The sequence below is a fragment of the Myotis davidii genome, unplaced genomic scaffold, assembly GCF_000327345.1.
Source record: "Myotis davidii unplaced genomic scaffold, ASM32734v1 scaffold933, whole genome shotgun sequence".
In the NCBI taxonomy this organism is placed as follows: domain Eukaryota; kingdom Metazoa; phylum Chordata; class Mammalia; order Chiroptera; family Vespertilionidae; genus Myotis; species Myotis davidii.
In genome coordinates this window covers 450295-456718 of record NW_006285240.1, presented here as the reverse complement: position 1 = coordinate 456718, position 6424 = coordinate 450295, and the positions used below count along the sequence as shown (strand labels likewise).

Here is a 6424-nt window from a genome sequence, read left to right as displayed (position 1 = left end):
CGAGGGGCAGGGGGGCAGTTCCAACGGATAGAACTGCACTCCAGAGGAGCCTGGTTACTGTTTCCATGAGTGAGATAAAATGGTGTTTATCCTCTGTCAATCAATATCGTCTTGTTTGAACTTATTGAGTCATTTAGAGGCGCATAAGGTAATGAAAACCATTGTGCAATAGTACCCAGTGCACTACCCAGCTTTTTGAGAGATGGCAATATTTTAAATGAGTTATTGAAACAAATTTTTAACACCAACTGACTATGTGATGAAATGAACACACACTGTGACAGGGTGACTCGTGGGCTTCAGTGTATAGGGATTTGGGAATTTAACTAAGACTTTTCTTGAGCAACATTCTGTAAAGCATATTGTTCTCTTGTTTTGTTTAGAATAAAAAAAGTATAGGTTGTCTCTTTCTCCTAATAAATGGAATAGAGTTACTACTTGTGGCTAATCAAAGCTTCATTACTTATGTATCATAAAGATCAACTTTTAAATTTTTATTAGCAATGTTTTGACAAAGCGGAACTAATGGGAAGGTTCAGAAAATTTTAGGACATTTTTTCTGGAGGTTGTTACAAATTGATGGATGGAAAGGGAAGAGAGTTTGCTGAAGTCCTTGTGTGCTAGGAGCTGTGCCATCTGCTTTGCTATATTATCTCATTTAATCTTCACTAAATCCCCTGGGGTGGATTTTACCTCTGTTTTATAGGTAAGGAATCTGAGATCCAGAGAAGTTTAATGTTATGGCCAAGGCTGTAAAACTGGGGAATTTGGGTACAGGCATCCCAACTCAGCTCTGCCAGGAAAACAGGCCAGCGTTTCTGCCATAATTAATTTTGAACGTCTTGAAGATAGGTTTGGTCCCGTGTGATGGGAGATGGCTAGACTGTCAGGTCCCTTTTTAATTGTGGTGATTTCAACAATGATGATTTAATCAATTGTTGTGAATGTTGGATATGGGCTATAAAAATGATTTGTTCTTTCTTAATCTGTGTTCTGAGGAATATCATTTCTGAGAGACATTTATAGGTGTTCCTGGAAGATGTTCTGTTGCAAATTAAGCTTGGGAAACCAAACATTGCCTACTCTCCTAGATATTTACAATGAATGAACATATTTACACAAGTGTAAATGTCCAGTCATTATGAATACAGTACAGTGGTTACTTGCTTAGGGCTCTGGAGTCAGGCACCTGGCGGGGGAGCCTGGCTCTGCCATTCCCAAACCTGTTACAGCCTCAATGTTCTCACTTGTAAAATGTTATAATAGTATCCATTTTACATAGCTTTTCTAAGAAAACACGAAAGACATGCATAGAAAGTGCTAAGAAGTGCACTTGGCAATATAGTGCTTAATACATACCTGTCATTATTATTCCTACTCAAAACTCTCATGTAGGAACAAGACCTGTGTAGCCACCGTTTCCTCAACTTAGTTGACAATAGAGTCACTTTTTTTGAGCCACATTTATTAGGGTCCACTGAATATAGTATAAGAAATGTATTTGAAATGACATCAAACCAATGTGGTATTGGTTGGAAATAGTAACAGAATATTCAGTGGTTTTCTATCCATCATGTCATTTTATATTTGCCTTTAACAACTACTTTTTTTTTTTCTTGCCGACTATTTCCCCTGCCCTTACACTTGATGAAGAACAAATTGGAACAGCAAAATGTGAGAGTTGTCTCAGATGGGCAGTGTCAACATGATCCCAGAAAACATGGCTCTTTCCAATGAACCTGTAAGTTATTTATCTCTTATTCTGCATTTGGCAGGGCGCACCTCCGTGGTTTGACAAATAGGTGAGATCACTTTCATTTTCAGGCCTATGGTATGCATCTCAGTACATACGATAAAGCATGTTTCAGACCAGACCAATACAGCATTGCCCCTAAATTATAACTAGAGTTGAATTTGCCAATGTATATTTTGCAAAACACTAATCCTGCACAGATAACATACTCTTCATCTTCTGGGAGATACACAGCACACAACAGAAAAGCTCTGTAGTAGATAAACTTGTTTAACTTGAAACCCATTCTCCTTGGAACTTCCTTTGGTAATCATGGAACAAAAGTATTTCAATCAGAGTTTTTTTTTTTAGAGATTTCTGGTAGGAATGGGATAATACTGATAAGGGCCCTGATAGATTTATTTTTTAGATAAAATACCAGCTTATTCTGGTTATGAATCATCTTTTCTTTGGAGTGAACCAAAAAATCATGGGAAAATATATCCACTGCAGCACAATACCCCAACCACCCTGAGAGGAAAGGATCTAATAACCAGCTATCACAGGATTGAGATTTAACAATCTGAAAGCCGAACATTTTTGCCCTGGCCAGTTTGGCTCAATGGATAGAGCTTTGGCCTGTGGACTGAAGGGTCCGGGTTCCAATCCAGTCAAGGGCACATGCCTGGGTTGTGGGCTTGATCCCCAGTAGGGGGTGTGCAAGAGGCAGCCGTTCAATGATTCTCTCTCATCATTGATGTTTCTCTCTCTCTCTCTTCCTTCCTCTCTATAATCAATAAAAATATACTTAAAACACACACACATAAAAAAAATCCCACCCATTTTCTGTGACTGTTTTTTTTGTGTTGTTGTTTTTTTTTTGCTAAAATGAAAAGTGAAAGCTTAAGGCATTCCTTTGTAACCAATAATGACAGAGGAAACAGCAAGAATTCATCAAGGTGTTTGTTTGTTTTTGTGTGTGTGGTGGTATAAGAAAAAGGAGAAAAAAAAAAGAGATAACTGAATATGTGGACTTTAAGTATAATAGGAATTATGACCCATACAGAGAGCTCAGAAGCGGCCAGTGACATTAATACTATTTCTCTTTAGTACATTTTTGTTTCCAGGATCCTGGGACCAGGAGAGATAGTCAGCCACAACTCTCTGCTGTCTGGCTATTGCTAAATAAACATTTCGGAAGCATTAGCCCCACTCTTGAACCCGGAGTGGTAAATTTACATTTTTTAGCCTTAGACAAAGATTAAATTAAGGCGCAAAAGATGGCCGCCATCTCATTTTGAGATGAGATGATCATCCCAATGTTTTCTTTTGTTTTCAGGTTGCTTCATAGCATAAAAACGAACTAGAGAAATCCCTGAATTAGGCTCTACAGTAGAAGAGGGTGAAAGCTGTTTTCACTGCATTGCCACTGATCCACACTGTACAGTTTGACAGACTTGAAATAGAAAAAGCGAAACACATGGACCATACCTGAGTGATTTCAGAGATCCCCGCCCGGGAAAGGTTTCCTTGATTATGGCGAATTCAACGTGTCACTCTGTTATGCTCTAATCATCATATCAAACTCCAAAGGTTCAGTGGCTTTGGGTTTGGTTTACAATTCTTGGGAGTTAAACTTTAACTCACCCTGTCTCTTGCATCCATGCAGCCCTTTGACCAGATAACTGGGTCACTACAGCTCAAACAGAATCTACAAAACTACTGCTGTCGTGTACAAAATGAAAATGAATTTTGCATTAAACACATTGATATGAATAATATTTTGAAGCTGTCACAGTGACATATTTACAAAGTAGAACTCATGGCAATTTGGCTACCTAAGCTTTTTTTCTTACGTTAGTTCCCAGTTTTCTGCTTATGCCAAAATGATATTAAGGTTAAGGGAATTTAGGAGAATGTTATTTTTCACACTTTTCATATCACTGGATTACATGGAGTAAAGTGTGGATTTTTAGGTCAAGTATGTAGCTAGATGGTAGCGTACAAAACTAAAATACACAAAGCATTTACATAACCAAGCAAATAGGGTCAAGATCAGGTTGGACAAGCCTGCTTTTTATACAAATTGCTCATTCAGATTTTAAGAGAATGAGCAACTGTGAAAGCATAATAATCAGTTATGTACTGGATTATACAAGAGCCAAGGCCAATGTTGATAGCTTGAATCCAAGTAGTAACTGTTTCCTAAAGAACAGAGATATGTTACTTTTAAAGATATAAAGTCTACATTCTAAATTCGCTGGGAAGAGTTCTGGTGTACAACATATTAAAACCAGAACAAAATAGAACATGTCAAGTGAACGGCATCTAGAAAGTGTATGAAGTGTTCATGAAACCTCTATTTTAGTTACCTGTATATGTGTACTGGTTGTAAATTTCATTTTATTGATTGGAGAGCATACTTTTATTTATTTACTTACTTATTCTTTAAAATATATAAGAGAAGAAGAGATAGAAACATCAGTGACAACAAAGAATCATTGATCCTCTGTCTCCTACATGCCCTCCACTAGGGGTTGAGCCTGCAATCCGGGCATGTGCCCTGACCTGGAATAGTACCGTTACTTGTTTCATAGGTCGATGCTCAATCAGTGAGCAACACCGGCCAGGCAGGGAACACAATTTGAAAAGCTTGCAAAATACTGTGTTAATCTTTAGGGATTAGTGGTTGACAAGCCAGATAGAGGGTATATGCATTAAGCAGATACTTCCCCCAATTATTAACTTAGTTGTAACAAGTATTACAAAGAAGTACAGGAAGCTAAACAACATAAGACACATGGACCTAATCTAGCATGAAATTGGGGTGAGGGGGAGGGAGGGGTGTTGACAAAAGTCTTCTAGAAAGCCAGATATTTCAACTGAGGACAGGGATGTCAGGGACGGGATGGTGGGCATTCTGGCAGATGGAAGTAGCACATGTGGATGCCCTGAGTTTGAGTGAGTTTGACACATTTAATTAACTGGTAGAGGAGTTGAGTTGTGAGGGGCAGAAGGAAAGAGGGCAAAGTGGAGGAGGCCCATTCATAGTTTTCAGTGTTATCCTGGGGCAATAGGAAGTCACTGTTTTAAGAGGGTGAGTCACATGATCTGCTTGTGTGTATTCTGGGTGTAGAGTTGAGAATAACTTGTCATAAGTTGACAATGCCTGTCCTCCTTTTTTTATTGAGTTATAATTGACATACAACATTATATTATTTACTCCTTTTTATAAAATCAAAATACGCTTAAGTTAGAATTATTTTTATGCATTTAAATGAGTTAGTGATTTGTATTTGAGGGAGGCAAAGCAGATAATAGACTAGTTAGAGAGAAGGTGTTAGTGGTTAAGTTTAGGGTGGTAGCATTAGAGCAAGAAAAAATGGACAAAAGAAGAGGTTTGCAAAGTGGACTGTAATCACGTCAATAGTAGGTGCTCATTAAATGGTAGTTGTTATCAATCATTTGCATGTACTTTATTTGGCTTGTGGATTTTAATAAATTTGGCTTTAATAGCAGACTGACTTTTCCACCCAGCAGAACTGTCATATTTAACCCAGCCAGTGTGGCTCAGTGATTGAACATCAACCCATGAACCAGGAGGTCAGGGTTTGATTCCTGGTCAAGGCAAATGTTCTGGTTGCAGGCTCAGTCTCTAGTAGGGGGCGTGCAGGAGGCAGCCAATCAATGATTCTCCCTCATCATTGATGTTTCTATCTATCTTCCTTCCTCTCTGAAATCAATAAAAATATATAAAATATAAAATATTTAAAAAATCATTGATTATTGCTGGCCTAGGTAAAACACAAAGCTTAAAATAAACTAGAATATAAGTCAAAGGCAGAGATGAGCAAGTGTAAGAAATGTCCCTCCCAGCCATCCTCCTCCTTACCTAACTCAATAAAAGATTTATTTACTATTTACTATTTTCAATTTCCTAGCCAGTGGTTGGCAAACTCGTTAGCCAACAGAGCCAAATATCAACAGCACAACGATTGAAATTTCTTTTGAGAGCCAAATTTTTTAAACTTAAACTACATAGGTAGGTACATTGTTATTAACGTAATTAGGGTACTCCTAAGGCTTAGGAAGAGCCACACTCAAGGGGCCAAAGAGCCGCATGTGGCTCGTGAGCTGTAGTTTGCTGACCACGGTCCTAGGAATTCAAAATTCATTTTTGATGTTAGGTGGTTGGATTTGGGTATTTAATTAACTCCAGGGAAACATTCTAAAGAATGAAAGGGCCAAATCTCTTTAAAAGCCCAATTCTCTTTCCTTGTCTATTGTGTAGAAAGAGCTTTAATCCTGAATCTGGCACCTGAGGGACCTAGTCTTAATGGCCTCACTCATGAGCTATGTAACCTTGAGTGCGCTTCTGCCTCTTCTCTGAGTCTCAGTATTGTTGCCTTTAATGAGGAAAACATCTCCCTCCCTCATCTACCTCATCGACTATTGAGAGGGCCCAATGAATGTATATGAAAATAATTTGAAAAATAAATAATAGTTCCATAAGAGCACAGAGTGGAATCATTCATTACAGAGCAAATTACATCTACATGCTTCAGTCTATGTCTGTGATACTTCTTGCTTTACTCTGTGAATGAGGACTTCTAGGATTTATGCCTGCTCTTTAGAGATTCATAGCATTTCAAACCTAAAAGCTGGATGCTATTCTTAATGCCTACAAGACTC

The 6424-nt window shown here is 38.2% G+C and overlaps 1 protein-coding gene across 1 annotated transcript in view; it reads right to left on the bottom strand.

The window, feature by feature from the left end:
- A1CF (APOBEC1 complementation factor) overlaps window positions 1-3325 on the bottom strand; it is a 77547-nt gene extending 74222 nt beyond the window's left edge. The window contains exon 1 of the mRNA XM_006755858.1: window positions 3224-3325. The gene's annotated coding sequence lies outside the window, so the exon portion shown is untranslated. The remainder of the gene's footprint in view (window positions 1-3223) is intronic.
- Window positions 3326-6424: the final 3099 nt, after the last annotated feature.